At 46.5% G+C, this 18,545-nt stretch overlaps 1 protein-coding gene across 1 annotated transcript in view; it reads left to right on the top strand.

Annotated features, from left to right (window-relative positions):
• TESC (tescalcin) overlaps window positions 1-18,545 on the top strand; it is a 63,874-nt gene that overhangs the window by 7,565 nt on the left and 37,764 nt on the right. The window lies entirely within an intron of this gene.

The raw sequence follows: 18,545 nt of genomic DNA on the forward strand, positions 1-18,545 counted from the left end.
CTCTCCCTGTCTTCCTCCTCCTTCTTTTCTCTCTTCTCTCCCTCTCTCTCCCTCCCTCCCTCTCTCTGTCTCTCTGTCTCTATGTCTGTCTCTCTGTCTCTCTCTCGTGCTGTCTCCTTCCCTCCTTCCCTCTCTGTCTGTCTCTGTCTGTCTGTCTCTCTGTTTCCCTCCCCCTCTCCCTACCTCCCTCCCTCCCCACAATGCCCAGGGGACTCAGGGATTCTGTTCTGCCCAGACTCCATCTGTTCCATTCTGGGCTCCACTGTTTCAGGAAAGTTGATAAACTGGACAGTTTTTAGAGCAGGGCAGCCTGCGCAGTGAAGGCCCTACAGTAGCATCTGATGGGCACCACTTAGGTCTCTGAGGATGTTTATACCAGGCTGAGGGAGGGGCTGCCAGTGCTGACTATACAGACACACCTGATGTGGAGCACAGATACAGACCGGGCCTGGAGTCAGAGGATCTGAAAGCCACCTCTGCTACTTATTGCTTAGGTGACCTTGGGCAACTCACTTCCCCACTCAGGGCCCCAGTTTCCTCCTTTGGAAAGTGAGGATTGGACTCTTTGCCCTCTAACGACCCTTCCAGTTCTGGGTCCTGTGGTGGTACCTGCTGAATCCCAATGTGACCATGGGCAAATCTCCCACGAGAACTCACAGGCCTTATAAAAGGGGTTTACGGGACAGTTGGCAGAATCCTGGAGTGCCTGCCTATCCCCAGAGCACAGGAACAGCCTCACCAAGTGAATTAGGACTTGCTAAAGGAGGGTAATTCTGAGTAAAAAGTTCAGAGAACAAAGTCATCTGTCTCAAGCTGAATGTTGGGGCAGTTAGGTGGTGTAGTGGACTCAGGAGGACCTGAGTTCAAATCCAACCTCAGACATTTACTGGCTGCATGATCCTGGGCAAGTCACTTAACCTCTGTTTGCCTCAGTTTCCCCATCTGCAAAATGGGGACCTACTTCCCAGGGTTGTTGTAAGGATCAAATGAGATAATAATTGCAATAATACATAGTAAGTGCTTTGTAAATGTTAGCTATTATTATTACTTCTATGCAGGAGTATTCTGGTAAATGTTTAACAACCAGGTCTCTGAAAAAAAAAATGTACACATGACACACACATTGTTAACATTTTTTCTGTCACTTTCTTAAGTTTGCAACCCACAAAACAATAAATCAAGCCCTGATTTGTAGCACTTTAAAATTTCCAACATATAAATAAATGCTCACATTGGAAATTTAACCATCAGCTTTATTCAGCTGGCTCCAGCATGCATATGTGTTGTTTCCCCCTAAACAGAGTCAGGGACTATCGGCGACTATGTCTCCATCCTGCCAAGGTACCCAGCAAATAGCAGAAGCTGAATCAATGCCTGTGAATTGGTCAATGACCTGTATAGCAGAGCAGAAAGAACACTGACTTTACTTTCTGGGTTCAGCTCTCAGATCTGCTGATTACCAGTTGTGTGACTTTGGCCAATCCCTGTCTCTTGGCCTTCAGTTTCTCCTCTAAAATGAGTTGGGCTTAATCATCTATAAGGCCTCTTCCAACTCTAAATCTAAGAGCCTGTTTCCTTTCTTTCAATTCATGGGGGGGGGGGGAGGAGGAGGAGGAGGAGGGAGCATTTATTAACCTCCTACTGTATACTAGGCATTGTGCTAGGGACTTGGAATACAAAGACAAACTCTGGCCCTCTTATGGAACAGGATAAGTATGACAGCACAAAGCATTTTATTTTCCAGCAAAATATGGGCTTCACCCTCCCACTGAGTGTTCTTGAGTGATGGCATACTGGTTCTACTTGAACAATTCTCTCTTCCTTACATTCTTTTTCTCTGCTTGCACAAGTCCCACCATTCATCCCCTACCTCATGCTTGGACTCTTAGCATGGAACCTCAGCATTTCTCCCCTCTGATATTTTAACAGCTCCTGCTTGGTCTTCTGATCTCCAGTCTCCACCCCTAGCTCCCACCCTCGGGCCAATCCATCCTTCCCACAAGCCAAAAGATTGATTAGGGAACTCTTCCTACTTGGGAAACTTCTGTGGCTCCCAACTAAGTAGGGAGAAAATACAAACACCCACATGTACCTGTGGTCCCTGTTACTTCAAAGACTGAAGTTGGTGGATCTCTTCATTTTAGGAGTTCTGAGCTTCAGTGGGCTAAGGCCATAGGGTGGTTGCACTAATTCAACACGGACATGGTGGGCCCCCAGGAGGGAGATTGCCTTAGGTTGCCTCTGGAGGGACAAACCTGACCCAGGTCAGAAATGAGCAGGTCACAGAGCTGGAGCTTATTAAAGTAGGATGATGCCAGTGAGTAGAAGAAAGAAAGGAAGGAAGGGAGCGAGGGAGGGACGAAGGAAGGAAAGAAAGAAAGAAAGAAAGAAAGAAAGAAAGAAAGAAAGAAAGAAAGAAAGAAAGAAAGAAAGAAAGAAAGAAAGAAAGAGAAGGAAGGAAGGAAGGAGGAAAATAAGAAAGAAAAGAAGGGAGGGAGGGAGAAGGAAGGAAGGGGGAAAATAAGAAAGAAAGGAAGGGGGAAAAGGAAAGAAGAAAGAAAAAGGAAGAAAAGGAAGGGAGAGGAAGGAAGGAAGGAAAAGAAGGAAGGGAGGGAGGGAGAGAAAGGAAGGAAGAAAGAAAAGAAAGAAAGCAAAGCTCCTCTGTCATCTAAAGCCCTTCACAATCTGGCTTCACCTTCTCTTTCTAGACTGATCACATGCTCTGTGTTCCAATCAAACTGACCCACTTGTTCCTTCTTGGGTAGGAGAAAGTGGGAACTGTTTTCCTGTATGGGCTTGCTGAGGTGGCTGCTGAGGTCCCCTACAGCTCCTAGACTCTGTGATTTTGATTTTATTTCATCTCCATCTTGTATTTACTTCTCTGTTTCTGCTTCGTTCCCCCCAACCACCATCACTGCCACCACCGTGGAATATAAGCTCTTTGTGGGCAGGTACTGTGGTCTTTATTCTCAGCAGCTAGCACAGACTCTGACAATTACATGGAACTGAATGACATGTCTGGCAAAGGTAACTCATTTCATTCAGTGATGATGGAATTCCTGGGTCTCAACAATGGAATTTCCCCCATCCCTGGGCCAAGGAGTGGGACCACCCAACCCCCCGACTGAAAAGGGCGGCTGGAATGGTCATTCCATTAAAATCCAATTTATTTGTTTATTTATTTTGCCTTTTGGAGGGCAATTGGGGTTAAGTAACTTGCCCAAGGTTACACGGCTAGTTTTTTTTTTTTTTTAAGTGGGTGTCTGAGGCTGGAACTGAACTCAGGTCCTCCTGACTCCAGGGCTGGCTCTTGTGTCACCTAGCTGCCCCCAATTTTTATTTTTAATCAGTTAATCAAGCAGTATGCAAATAATTGATTTGTCTGTGCATTTGAGGAATCTGAGCTAAGCCCTCAAAAAATAGACATTCTATAAAATCCTATTTGCCTGAGAGCCTCAGAAACCTGTGTGATTGATTAAGTGAGAGTGAGTGAGAATGAGTAGGTAAGTGGGTAAGAGTGAGTGGAAGAGTGGGTGGGTGGGTGAGTGGGTGAGTGAATGGGTGAGTGAGTGGGAGGGTGAGTGAGTGAGTGGGAGGGTGAGTGGGTGGGAGGGTGAGTGGGTGGGAGGGTGAGTGAGTGAATTGAGTGGGTGAGTGAGAGGGTGAGTGAGTGGGAGGGTGAGTGGGAGGGTGAGTGAGTGGGTGAGTGGGAGGGTGAGTGAGTGAGTGGGAGGGTGAGTGAGGTTGTGCCAGTTTTATTATAGCTTTTCAAACTCTCTGCTTGAGTGCACCCTTTGGACTATGAGCAGTGCCAGCCCCCATAGGTTGCAGGCCTGTTGAGCTATCCAACCCTCAGATGCCCATAAAGCCCATGTACCACCTAGCCTGGGCCTTGTGCCTAGATTGACAAAGAGGATTCAAGGCCATCTTGACACCCTTGGGTTGGTGTTATGGTAGTTTCAATTCTGGTTTGCCTGTCATTGGTTCTTTAGAAAAATGTAAGGGGAATGAGAAGTAAAGGCTTCTGGGAAACATGGTTTGTTTTTGTTGTGTTTTTTTACTCTCCCCTTAAAAACTAGGCTTGGATCCCAGGAGCATGTCTCATCTTGATGCCTAAGAAACTCTAAATGTCTTCATTTGACAAAGGCTTTGAGAAAGGAGTGTAGTCTTCCTAATTCCCAGGCCACGGTCTTTCTGTTCAGAAAAGGGAGGCATGATCTGGAAAGGGTCAGCATGTGTTGGGTATCTGGGAAGGGTTGGCCTGCAAAGGTGGCCCAGGACTATGCTAAGTGGTTTCACACTCATGGGAAGGAACAGGTTAGTAAAAGAAAGAGGGCAGCTCCTCAGAGAAAGACACAGCAGGACTGCCAAGGACAATGGTCATCCGGTTTGGCTTTCCTCAGGGTCACCTACTGGGGAGGCTTGGGTCCCAGTGCAGAGCTTGGAGACTCAAGGCTGGAAGGAGCCTTAGACATCAGCTCATCCATGCCCCAGCTTCTACCTCCATTTTATAGCTGATGACGCTGGGGATGCAGGATTCATCCCCCTCACCAAGCTCATAACCCCAGCCTCTTTCCATTCCACCATACTGTCTCTGTCACTCCCATGGTGCCAACAAAGCAATTGCTCATCTGCGCTAACACTGTCCTAGCTCTCCTGCTCAGTAGCAATTAGATCCCCCTGAGCTGCTCCAGAGTCCCTGGGTGCCTTTCATAGGGCAATGGTCCCCAAAATGCTGTGTGGAATTTAACCGCACCGGAAAGGAAGGCTGCCAAGGCTAGGCCATTTCAGGGGACTTCTGAACCTTTCTGTCCTTCCTTCCACCCACCCACTCACTCACCCACCCATGTTTTAAGGGCTTAGCCCAGGTTCCTCCAATTCACAGAGATCAGATGTTTTTGGAGTCAGCTCTGCTTACTACCCTGGAAAGACAGGAGACTTCTCCAAGGGGCTGCCTTTGCAGAGAGAGTGAAAAGAGAAAGGACCCAGGACTAGAGAGTAGAATGAGGGGATTTAGAGTGAGGAGGGTGCTGGCTGCTCTTCTAAATCAATCTGACAAGCATTTACTAGCCTAGATGCTACCAAGAGGAAAATGATACAATCCCTGCCCTCAGTGAGCTTCCATTCTAAGGGCAGCTAGGATAGAACATCAGAAAGACTCCTCTTAGTTCAGATCCAGACAGATACTGACTGACTAGCTGGGTGACCTTGGGCAAGTCACTTGAGCTCAGTTTCCCCATCTATAAAATAAGAATAATAATAGCACCTACCCCCAGGGTTGTTGTGAGACTCAGATGAGATAATCATGAAGCACCTGGCACATTTGTTTTTGTTCAGTCAAGTCCAACTCTTTGACCCCAGGGACCATACTATTGTAATGGAAATACAAATTTAAACATCTTCCCTGCCCCTAGGCCCTTTGATAGGCTTAAGAGACTCTGAGAACCTTCCTTGATTTGAAAATATACTCTGCCTCCTAATAGGCTGAATGTGGTCACATGGAGCCTGTGGCAGGAGGCTTGGTTTTCAGGAATGCCCACAACTTGATGCTGTGTGATTGGGCAGTGGGTTAAGAGGGTGGCTACATTCTCTGACCCAGGAGAAGGCTATATAATCCCTGATGAGAGGCTTTGCTTTGGGGTCACTTTGAGAAGTGTTGTGTGATTTGACCAGATGAGACTCTGGGAAGCCATTGTTGAGAGCCCCCCCCCCTTTGAAAAACCCAGATGTTGATTTGGTATGGATGTAATGGTTGGACAGTTTGGAAACCTGTCTACTTGATCTGTTTCTCTGTCTTGATAATTCTGTCTGTATTCTCTGAAGTTCGGGGTGCTGACCTTTTTCTCCTGAACTAGGTAAATGATATATGTTTGACTGATTAAAGTAAGCTTGTTAACCCATTTTGAGCTGCTTTCCTTTAACAAAGCAGATCTAAGAACCTGTGTTGGCAGCCACCCTGGGGACACTGGGGTGCTTGCTGATACAACTATCCAATGGGATTTTCTTGACAAAGATCCTGGAGTGGTTTGCCATGTCCTTCTCCAATAGATTGAGGCAAACAGAGGTTAAGTGACTTGCCCAGGGTCATACATCTAGGCAGTGTCTGAGATCATCCTCACTCCAGGCCCAGTGCTCTATCCACTGAGCCACTTAGCTGCTTCACCTGGCACATAGTAAGTGTTATGTAAATGTTAGCTATTGTTATTATTAGGTGGGGCACACAACATATAAACATGTAAATAAATGAAAAGTATATGTAAATAAATAAAATGGATATAAAGAAAAAGAATCATAGGTCTTGAATTGGTCATCTGGTCCAACCTCCTTCTTTACCAATGGGGAAACTGAGGCCCAGAGTGATGCAGTGATTTTTTTTAAAGCAATTGGGGTTAAGTAACTTGCCCAAGGTTACACGGCCAGTTATTTTGATGATGCAGTGATTTGCTCAGTGTCACAAAGGTAGTAAGTGGTAGGGCTAGGTTTGGAATGTAGGTTTTCTGCCTCAATTTCCTGATGTGTTTTCTACTGACAACAGGTTACCTCCTACAAAGTCATCTTGAGGAGAGTTCTAATTGCTGGGGGTGGAATGAGGAAAAGCCTGGAGCAGAAGGTGGAACTCTCAAAGGAAGGACAGACAATGAATGTGTTCACCATGAAGCAAAGAATACTCATTTTAGAGTCTGAGATTTCAAAACCAGTCTCTGGTGTTTATGGTCTACATGATGCCAAGGCTAGGGGGGGCGTATTTCATCTTTCTGAACCTTGGTTGTTTCTTCCTTGGTAAAAATGAGGGGTTTGAGCTAGGTGGCTTCTGACATCCCTTCCAGTCCTAGATCTAGGACCCTATGAGGTTTGGATGGTGATGATGGTGATGATGATGATGGTGGTGGTGATGATGGTTATGGTGATGGTGGTGGTGGTGATGGTGGTGATTATGGTGATGGTGGTGGTGGTGATGGTGGCAACAAACATTTATATAGCCCTTTAAGGTTAGCACATTGACTTGCTAATATTATTTCATTTGATCTTCACAACAACCCTGGGAGGTAGGTACTATTATCATGCTCTTTTTACAGATGAAGAAACTGAGGCAGAGAGATGCTGAAACTTGTCAGGGTAACACAATTGGTAAGAGTCTGAGGCCAGATTTGATACTTACCCCTTAGAACCTCAGTTTCCTCACATGTAAAATGGGACAAGCTACTTGAGGGCATAAACTATTCCATTTTTGTCTTTGTGCACCTAGTCAGTAAGTGGCTTAGCAAGCATATACTAAGCACCTTCTATGTGCCAGGCTTTTTGCAGGGTAGAATCATAGCTTAGAACACAGCTGTTGAGTTATTTTTCAGTTGCGTTCTTTGTGACCCCCCTTTGTTGGCAGAGATACTGAAGTGGTTTGTCATTTCCTTCTGTAGCTCATTTTACAGATGAGGAAACTGAGGCAAATAGGGTGAAGTGATTTAACCAGGGTCACATAGCTAGGAAGTATCTGAAGTCAGATGTGAACTCAGGAAGATGAGTCTTCCTGATTCCAAGCCCAGTGCTCTATTCTCTGTGCTACCTAGCACAGTAGGTACTCAGTAAATGCTTGCTCTTTGATGGATGGATGCCTTATGAAAAACAACTTTGAATACCACATGAGCATGAGTCCTTTTTATTTAGCACAGGAGGAAACCAGCTGACGGGATGCAAATGACTTGTCCAAAGTCACCCAGGTGGGAAGCAGCAGATGCTTGAACAGAGGTTCTCTGCCTTCAAATTCAATGAGTGCTCTTCCCCCTGCCCTTAGTATGACCAGAGAGAAGGCTTCTGGGAAAGGACACCTGAAACAAAGCCACTGGCTCAGCCAGCACTTCTGCAGCTTTTCCAAATCATGTTCCCAAAGTGAAAAGACAGATGATTGCTTCCAGCGAGCCAGCCTTTAAAAAAGCCCCGATGACAAACAGATCCTTTGTTTGAAGGCAGATGACCTTTACTGGAGGGAACAATATTGAAAGGGGGTTATCTGTTCTCCCAAAGGTCTCCCATGAAGTCACCGGAGATTCCTGTGTCCTGGGAGGGGTAACAATCACACCTGGGAAACAGCCTTGGGTTTATTTGACTGCTGAAAACTCTCCAGGCGAAAAGGGGGAGAGAAGGAGACTGGGGCAGAGGGAAGAAAGTAGTAAAAGATGGAGTCAGGTGAGCTCTGGGAACTCAACAATCTACTAGTCATGGTCTGGAAAGGAGGAGGGTCTGCTGGATTTGAGCTGTGAGGACTCTGGAGTTACACGACAAAGGTTTGAACCCCACCTTGCCTAGTCACAATCTGTATTGACTTTGGCTAAGTCCCTTCACCTCTATGGACTTGTAGCTTTCTCATCTGTAAAACTGGATAATTGGTCTAAGTAGGATGTGATGTAGAAAGGTTTGTGTGGGGGAGGATTTCCTGCCCTTCTCTGGGAAGTGATCCATAAGTGGGTGACCTGTGACCTAGCACTCCAAGCTCTGGGCTCATGGGGTCCAGATTTGATACTGAGGACTTTGTCTCAGGCTCCCACAGGTTCCCCTGGCAGCCTCGGAATTGGGCTCATTCTGCCCTGTCCCAGAGTCTCCCCTGGGCATCAGCAGTTGGACCCATTTCATAGACTCCTGGATCTAGAGCTTGAAGGGACTTGAGGGGCCATCTTTACAAAATCCCCTCATTATTTTACAGCAGAGGAAACTGAGGCCCAGAGAGGTGATGTCACTTGCTCAGTCTCAGGGATAGGAAATCATCAAAATCAGATTGGAATCCAGTTTCTCTGACACCCAATCCCACTGGACAAACACCCTTGTGGTGTGACTTGGTTTTTGTTTGGAGGCATAGAGGTTACTTGCCCAGGGTCACATAGTTAAGTGTCTGTGGCTGGATTTGAACTCATGTCCTCGGGACTCTAGAGAGGGTGCTCTATCCACTTTGCCACCTAGCTGCCCTAGGACTTGTTCTTAAAGAGTCTTGGACATGCCCTTAGGGAGAGGGAGCCCCCCCCCCCAGGCTCTGGAGGGCAAGATTCCAGGACCTAAAATTCTAACAGCTGAATTTGAATACAGGCTTCTAGCTGAATCATTTCCCTTCTCTGGTCCTCAGTCTCCTCATCTGTAAAAATGAAAGATTGACTCTTCTGAGGTTCCATCCTGTCTAGATCTGTGATCAATTCAATTCAGCAAACATGAAACGACCTCCTTCTAAAGCCAAACTACATGCAATAAACAATGAAGTAGAACCATGGGAGGAATGCGGGTTCAAATCCAGCCTCGTCTGAGTGTAAGCGTCTGCTTACACTGTGTGAACCTGGGCAGGACATTAATCTCTGGTTGCCTCAGTCTCCTGGTGTATAAAATGGGGGTAATATTAATATCCACCCCCTAGCGTTGCTGTAAGGCTCAAAGGAGGTGATTATTCTGAAGCGCTCAGTGCAGTGCCCAACACATAGTAAACACTGTATAAACGTTGGTTATTACTAACTGTTATTATTACCTAAAGACTAATGCTCACCCGAGCCTTGGTTTCCTCCTTGGTAAAAATGAGGGGTTTAAGCTAGGTGGCTTCTGACATCCCTTCTGGCAATCCTTGGCTGTCCTCCAGGCTTGGAACACTCTCCCTCCTCCTTTCCCCCTCCAGCCTTCCCTGGCTTCCTTCACATCCCAGCCAAAATTCCACTTTCTACAGGGAACCTTTCCCAACCCCTCTGGACGCTAATATCTTTCCTCTGTAAATTATATCCAATTTATCCCCTATAGATCTTGTTTGTATGTTTGCATGACTGGCTTTCTCATTAGACTGTAAGCTCCCAGAGGGCATGGAATGTCTTTGGCCTCTTTTTGTATCCCTGGTGCTTAGCACTGTGTCTTGAGCTAAGCTTGATAATGGTCCTCCCCTAGAAAACGTGTTGATTCAATACCATGAATATTTAAATGGCCAGGGTTGCCCTGGTCCATGTGCCTCCCGCCTGGGGTGTTCTCCCACTCACTGGAGAGGAGAGTCTAGCGTTTCCAGGTTGGCCCCGCCTCAAGCAGCCCTGCCTCAAGGGCTTGTTCTCCCTTCCCTCGGATGCCCGGAGGTCCCATCAACTAAGCCGGCAGCTGCCGCAGCCACGCTTCCCAGACTGTCTGTGTTTGACAGCTCTCCCTGTCAAAGCCTTGTGTCCAACCCTCCCCACTCATGCTGCAGCCCAAGGATGCTTCCCCCTGGTCTGACCTCGGGGCAGAGCTGACAATCAAAGAAAGCTTTGGACCAGACAGGAAGTTATTCATTAGAAGCCAGGGAAAGCTAATGTGATGGGAAGGGCAGGGAGAGAGACAGCTTCTGGGAGTGAGGAAATAGTACTGTGCTCTGGTCAGACAGAGAGACATCAAAGGATCATGGCTTTAAAGATTCAAGGGACCTTAGGAGGGACCTCTTAACACTTTAAGGGCAGCTAGGGGGCGCCATAGTGCACAGAGTCCCCAGAAGACTCATCTTCATGAGTTCAAATCCAGTCTCAGACACTTACTAGCTGTGTGACCCTGGGCAAGTCACTTAATCCTGTTTGCCTCAGTTTCCTCATCTGTAAAATGAGCTGGAGAAGGAAATGGCAAACCTCTCCAGATTCTCTTTTAAGAAAACCCCAGTTGGTGTCACGGAGAGTCAGATATGGCTGAAATGACTGAATCCCACAGTATCATGGGAATCCTTAGCAGCATTGAGTTCCCCTTCCCTGGAGGTCACCGAGAAGACACTAGATGGCCACTGGTGTTAGGAACGCTCTAGAAGAGGTCCCGGTGGTTGTGAGGCACAAACCCTGTTTGGAGAAACTGAGGACATGAGCTCCAGTTTCCTTCCCCCTACATGGGTGACCTCCGGCAAGTAACTAAGCCTCTCTGGGCTCCTAGACCAGTCACGTTCAGGTAGAAGTTGGACGAGATGAGCCTCTCCAGGTCTTTTCCCCATCCTTTTGGTTTTTTGGAGGCATTTTAGCCAAATGCAAAGTTGCAAAGGAAAGAAAGTCTCTGAAACTACCTCCCATTACGTTCTATGGATCTGGTTTATCCTGAGTTCTTCTCATGGCAGCTTCTCTGTTCGAATGTGAGCTTTGGGGGCAAGGACTGCTTCTGCCTTTCCTAATATTGCAAGGACTGCTTAACACAGTGCAGGGCACACAGCGGTTGGTGTTCAATCATTTTCCAGTCCTGTCTGACTCTCTATAACACCAATTTGGGGTTTTCTTAGCAAAGATACTGGGTGACTTGCCCAGGGTCACACAGCTAGTAAGTGTCTGAGGCCAGATTGGAACTCATGAAGAGGCGTCTTCCAGGAATGGAGCTCTCTCCACTGCACCACCTAGCTGACCTAAGGACACCGATACACAACCAAAAACAGCCCTTGCCCTCAGGAAGCCTACATTCTATCTGCTCAGGGACTATAACATTTTCACAAGTAAGTCAATATGAGATAATTTGAGGGCCCTAGTTCTAGGGCTAGAAGGGACCCCCAGAAGCCATCTCATCTAACTTGTATTTTACAGATGAAGGAAATAAGGTAGAGAGAGAGAGGTTAAATGAATTATCCAAGGTCACACAGTGTAAGGATCAGAGGTGAGCTTTGATCCCAGGTCCTCTGACTCTACTGTCATTGCTAATAATTGGGGGTGAGATGGGAACTGGATCGGGGGAAGCTTCACGAACAAGGTAACAGCATGCTAAGGAACATTGGGTCTAATTAAGAGGATCTTTGGGAAATATTCAAGAGTCTAATTCCTACATCTCAGTTCTCTCCTCCATGATGATCCTGGTTGGGAAGAAGGCCAAGGCACCTCCCTCCTTTCTTTACAGGGATGGGAATTATGGATAGAGATCACTGCATGGTAGGTAGGTTAGTTTTTCCAATCTGCTTTTTGCTTCTTTCTATCATTGTTTGACATAAGGTATGACTCTAGGTAGGGGGTGGGGAAGAGACCCTGGGAAATGAAGGTGATGGGAAAACAAAAGATATCCATGTTTCTTAAAATGAAGGCTGAGAAATGTAGCTGATCCAGGCAGGGAGAGCACCACGCCCACTTTATCACAGGAGCCCTTTATGGAGGTGGGGGCCGGGTCCCTGAAGCCTCATCTCTGCTTTGAAATGTCTCCTTCTGTCTTGAAGGGATTGTTCCAGGCCCTGACTACATCTTCTCTTCTCATTAGCCCTAAAAGGCAGAGACTGAGGAAGATTCCCGAAGACAGGCATTGCAGATGATGGAAAGGAGCCAAATGCTAAAAGCACTTGGAGGTTCAGGCTGAGAGCCTCAGGCTGCCAAAAGGGACCTGAGTTCTTTGGTCTTGGGGCCAAGACTCTCAGTTATCCAGGGCCCTCTGGGGGATCCCTCACCCATTCCACTCCTCCAGCCAAAGTGGACTGACATGCCCTCCCCCCAATTACATTTGCCCTTGTGCCCCCATCACCTAACAGTGTGGGCTGGTACATAGTAGGTTCTTATTAATCTTGTTCAGTTGGCTTTCTGTGACCTCATTGGAGGTTTTCTTGGCAAAGATACTGGAGTTATTTGCTATTTCCTTCTCCAGTTCATTTTACAGATGAGAAAACTGAGGCAAACAGGGTGAAGTGACTTGCCCAGGGTCACACAGATAGTAAGTGTCTGAGGCCAGATTTGAACTCAGGTCTTCCTCACTCTAGGTCTAGCCCTCAGTTTCCTGAGAACAAGACTCCCTTTCCCACCTCCATGCTTGTGTTCCTTTTGTCAAAAATCTCTCATCTCTCTTTCCAATCACCTGTCTATATCTTGATTCTTTATTATTAATCACCTTGGCAGTTAGGTGGCACACAGCAGCTAGAATGTTGGACCTGCAGTGAGGAAGACCTGAGTTCAAATCCAGTCTCAAATATGTATTAGCTGTGTTACTCTGGGCAAGGCATTCATTTTACCTCAGTTTCCTCACCTATAAAATGGGAATAATAGTATATAGATAATAGTATCAGCCCCTCCCTCCCAGGGTTGTTGTGAGAATAAATTGAGATAACATTTGTAAAGTGCTTAGCATAGTGCCCAGCATATAGTAAAAGCTATATAAGTTAGGTTGTTCCCTTATGATTGTGTGGCTGTAAAATGGGGATATTAACTCATTTGTAAACCTTAAAGCATTATATAAAATGTTAGTGATGATGATGATGGTGATGATGAATCAGTCCATAGGCCACCCTCTCCATGAAGTCTCTCAGTTCCTCTCATCTGATCTCTTAGCACTTAGCCACGCCTCTTGTGCCCTTTTCCTATTCTAACCAGCATCATATTTACCTGGGCTCATCATCTCTTGACTACCGGACTCTGTCTCTTTGGGGGTAGGAGTGATGTCTAATTTGTTCTTGTGTCTCTGATAACATTAACATGCTGCCTTGTACAGAAAGGAAGTAGCCCTACTCAAGGTATAGGGGAATGAGCACTGGGTATTGGCAGGCTTTGATGGCCATCATGGTCCTTTCCAGCTCTGATAGTCTTATGTTCTGATATGGTGCATTATAAGGGACAAATATGGTGCAGGGGAAATAACATGTGAGTCAAAAGACCCACCTCTAGTGCTTACCCCATTGTGACCTTGGGCAAGTCTCTTCACCTCCTGAGCTTCAGTTTCCTCGTCTATGAAATGAAAGCATTGGACCATAAGGAAACTCTGAGCTCCCTTTCAGCTCTAGACCTGTGACCTCATGCCTTTAACAGGAGAATGCACAGGCCACTTCAGGAAGCATGAGTTCCCACTGCTCTAGGCCTCCATCTACATTGTAAATGGTCACTTTTTTTGGATGTCACAGAAGTAATCCTTGTTCAAATACAGGTTACTCTAGAATGGAATGACCTCTGAGGTTTCTTCCCATTTTCAAAGAGTGAAAATCCCCAGAGGAGCTAGAGAAATGTCTTATGACATGGGTCAGTAAAGCCATCAGTCAACCAGCATTTATTTTAAGCACCTACTATATGTCAGACACATGAGTAAGGGCTCCTGCCCTCCAGGAGCTTACATTCCATTCGGGCATCTTCCCAGATTTGTAAATCCATCGTATATAGAAAACGAACTCCCAGTGATCTGATATCTCCTTTGTAAGGTCACATCTCTTTTAAGATGCTTGATATGTCTGTGGGCTGCCTTTGGGCTCTTCACTGCTCTCTGAACAGGTTTTGGTTTCCTGTTCTCATAGGATGTGGTAGGCAGCTGCTGATTAGCAATAGCTTTGGGGACTGTGCCGGTAGAAAGGAAATGAGACAAGATATCTGCTCTTGGTCTGCTTTGGTCAGTTGGTCAGTGAGCACATATCAAGGGCCAGCACTGGGCTAAGTGCTAGAGACTCAAAAAAAGACCAAAATGCGGTCCCTGTCCTCTAGAAACTTATAATCAAATGGAGCTTTGGAACAGGTATGACTTAGGAGCTTAATCATAGAATGTTAGGAGAGCTAAGGAGCGTTAGGAATCACATAGTTTGACCATAAGCCCCTCGGTTTACAGAAGAGGAGGAGCCCCTAGGTGTACCAGCCCTATAACCAGGAGGACCTGAGTTCAAATTTGATACTTACAAGCTGGGTGACCCTGGGCAAGTCATTTAATCTCTGCCTCAGTTTCCCCAATTGTAAAATGGGCTCATAATAGCTTCTACTCCCCATGGTTGTTGTGAGGACCAAATGAGATGAGAATTGTAAAACATTTAGCTCAGTGCCTGACCACATAGTAGGAGTTATATAAATGTTGGCTATTTATTTTTATCATCTCCAAGGCTATGATCCTAGGAAGATGCTAGGATTGGCATCTTCTTCTCCCCAGCACAGATATGGTCCTCTTCGAAGAGTAGGTGTTTAACAGGTATTGACTTGAATCAAGTGAGTGGATGGAAGGATGGATGAATTAGGACAGCCTGAGGCCCCAGGAGGGGTTAGCCTTTATCTTCCCCCTCTGTCCCCAGTGTGGATTTAGGAAAACAAGAACAGGACAGGATTCCAGAAACATGAGACTGCCTGGTTCCCAAGGTTCCCACTGCCTCAGTGACTTCATCAGCCAGGGTCAAGGATTGGGTTACAGGACTTGGAAACGAGGATGGAAAAAAGTAACATTTGGATGAACAATGCGATGGGAATAAACACAGCCTTCTGGATGCCAAAGGAAATCAGAGGAGAGGGCTTTCTTAACCTGAAAGGGTCTATAGGGACCTGAGGGGGTTGGTATTAGCCATTTTTCTTTCTTGATCCGCAAATCTGTGCTTTCCTCCATATACAGAATTCCCAGTACAGAGACTCCTTCTCCCAATGCAGATGTAACCCATGTAAGTCTAAAGCTGGCAGGGACTTTGGAGGCCATCTGATCCAACCTATCATTTTACAGATGAGGAAACTGGCCCAGGGAGGGGGAAGGGTTTTACCCAAAGTCATCCAAGTTTAGGAAGTAACTGTGCCAAGATTTAAAGGTAATCCATGGCCAATATCTACTGTACCAGTGTGGATTATGATTTTTTTTTTTTGCCTTTTGGAGGGCAATTGGGGTTAAGTAACTTGCCCAAAGTTACGAGGCTAGTCTTTTTTGTGTGGGTGTTAAGTGTCTCAGGCCCGAACCGAACTCGGGTCCTCCCAACTCCAGGGCCGGCGTTTTACTCACTTCGCCACCTAGCCGCCCCTATGATTTTCAATAGTTCTCTGATCCCACAGCTAGTAGGTGACATAGGCAGGATTTGAACCTGTCTCCCTGACTCTGGGCTCTGGCTGAAGTGCCTCTCTAACAATGATTAATTATGATGATTAACAATGAATGAGGTGGATAAATGTTTCAGAGGGGCAGGTTTCAGCTTACTATGGGGGAAAACTTCCTAATAATGAGAGCTATTTCAAAGACAAAGGGGACCATGTAATCCTAAACCCAATAAGCCTACTATGAGCCTATGCTCAGGGGAGTTTCTTGGAAAGGTACCTGCTGGGTCAGATGCCCCTGGAGGTCCTGTCCAACTTTAGGATTCTGAAATTCTGAATCTTATTCTGAATGTTCCAGGGTACCTTGCTTTTGTGTATATTGGGCCCCTCTGGTAGTTGGGGGAACCTATGAACCCCTTCTCAGAATCATGTTTTTACATTTAAAGTGAAATGCACAGGATTACAAAAGATATCAATTCTATTGGAATTTCATTAATTAGAAACTTAATTAGTTAATTAGAAAATTTGGTATTTAGCTGTCTTGGGGAAGAGGAAGAGGAGGGAGGGAGAAAAAAATTTGGAAATCAAATTCTTATAAAAGTGAATGATGAAAACTAAAAAGAAAAAAAGAAAGAAAAGTCAGTTATTTAGGAACAAATTCATAGGAACCAGGTTAAGAACTTCTGCTTTAAAGAAACTCTATCCTGGACCCTTTTCCAAGTGAATAATAACCCCAACCTTGTGAGTCAATCTGAATTTTGTATTCATTACAGTTCCTGAAAGAGAACACACGCCTATTGACCGCTTTCATGTGTCAATATTAGTGGCATTTCTCCCAGGAGTCTTCAGGAAGTGTAAAAAGTGAAGGCAATCCTGACCTAACCATGATGGTCAGAAAGCTGGGGCTGAAAGAGGGCATAGTCCAAGAGGCTTATTTTACAGATGAGGAACCCGAGGCTTCTTTGGAAGTGACTTGCCCAGGGACACACAGTTTGGGTCGGGAGATAGGATCTGAACCCATGACATAGGATCGTAGTTTTAGAGCTGGGAGGGTCCTCAGAGGTCATCCCCACCCTCTTTTGTTACAAATGAGGAAACTGAAAGAGGAAATGAGTTGGTGGGGCCTCAGGTGGAATCTGACTCAGGTCTTTCAGACCCAAAGGTGAACATTTTATCTGCTAACTCAGTCTTCCTGCCTACGTCCCTGAGGGGAGAAGGGAGGGGAGGGAGGTGGTCGAGAAGATTATAGCCAACTTGGGGTTGGAACCCTGGTCTTTAGATTCCAAATCTACCCCTTCACACCTCCCTCCTTGAGCGGGAGACATAGAGAGTACTATCTCTGTTCGGGTGTGGGTCAGACTGACTGACTTCCTTGGGTTCTTTCCAACTCTGAGATGTTGGGATTCTGCAATTACTATTATTAACAAGCTTTCCGGTCCCCTTCCAGCCTTCTGTGCCAGCCCCTGGGGGTCCTAGGAGTAGCTGCTGCTTCTGCCTCCCGCCCTCTAGGAGATGGGGTGAAGGTGGGGGTGGGGCGGCTTCTGACCGCTGGGGAAGGGAGCGCTAATGGTACCGCCTGAATATGCCGCCCCAGGGGCTCTGAGCTAAACCAGCTGTGCCCCTGGGCATGGCCCCAGGCATTCTCCAAATTCTGGGCTTGTTAAACCCTAGAGTCAATTCTTCCTCTCCTAATCAGTAGAGCGGATGGCATTTATTACTTACTACTTCAGGAAATGGCCCGGGAGTCCCCCGGGTCCTGGCTTTAGGACCGCACACCTCAATTAGCATCACACTTTGAATGTGTTTCAAATTAATTCACGTGCAAATATATTCATGATTCTTCCCCAAGCCAGTGTTTGGTTGGTTGTTTTTTTTAATCTTCACTTTACTGTTAAGGAAACTGAGGCAGGGGGCGGCCACACCACTGAGCCCAGGCTATACAGTAGGAGGCCAGGTTACATATTCGAACCCGGAGCTCCGAGGTACCCTTCAGTTTCTCCAGTCTGAGCCTGGGTACGTGCTTAGCAGATAGCTCCTGATGGGAAAAGGCAGGAACATCTATCCTTTCGGGAGGACGGGGGCGGGTTTATGGGTTTTACGCCCCCAAGGGGAGGGGGAAAATAACGCTCTCCCCACAACACTGTGTGGAAGAGGAAGCGGGGATGGGGCAGGAAAATAGGAGGAGGGGGTTCTCTTTTTGCAGAAAAAGGGTCTTGGGACTTGGGGGACAGGGAGGCACGGGAGGTACGAGGAGCTGAGGCAGCCGGCTGGTCCTTCTAACGCCTCATTTACGGGCCAAGAAATTCGGTTCGGTTCAACGTTTAGGGAATGGCGAGAAAGAGAAAAAGAAAACGAAATGGCCCCTGCCCTCAAGAAGCTTACATTCTTGGAGGGGAGGAGGCGGTGAGGCGGAATGGAGGTGATCACAGCTTTTACAAAGACTGGAGCGATAGGGGCAGAGGCCAGAGCCTGAACTGAGGATAGATAGTTGAAGAATAAAACCACCTGGGGAAGGGGGAGGAAGGGTTAAAAAAAAAAAAAAAAGCTTCCGACTGCACTAAGACTTTTGGGACAGCTTGTACAGGTATATGTAACTTAACCATAAAGTGAATAAATACAATATTGCACTTTGCAAACCCTAAAGCCTATAGCAAGATCGGCTCTTGGGGGAAAGGGGAGGGGCCAGATTTCTGATTTCATTGTCAATGGGACATCTCAGGGAGAAAACCCCTCTGCCTGTACAGGTGGGAGTCTCTTTAATTACTTAAAAGTCTGGGGAAATTGCCTGGTGACAGTAAGTTAATGGACTTGCTATAAAATGAAGTGTGTGTTGGGGGGGGGGGGAGGAGGAGGAACTTGATGGCTTTTGAGATCCATTTCAGATCT

This window comes from Petaurus breviceps, unplaced genomic scaffold (assembly GCF_028583685.1).
Source record: "Petaurus breviceps papuanus isolate PSGF00001 unplaced genomic scaffold, PetGlider_PUasm1.0 99, whole genome shotgun sequence".
Lineage (NCBI taxonomy): Eukaryota > Metazoa > Chordata > Mammalia > Diprotodontia > Petauridae > Petaurus > Petaurus breviceps.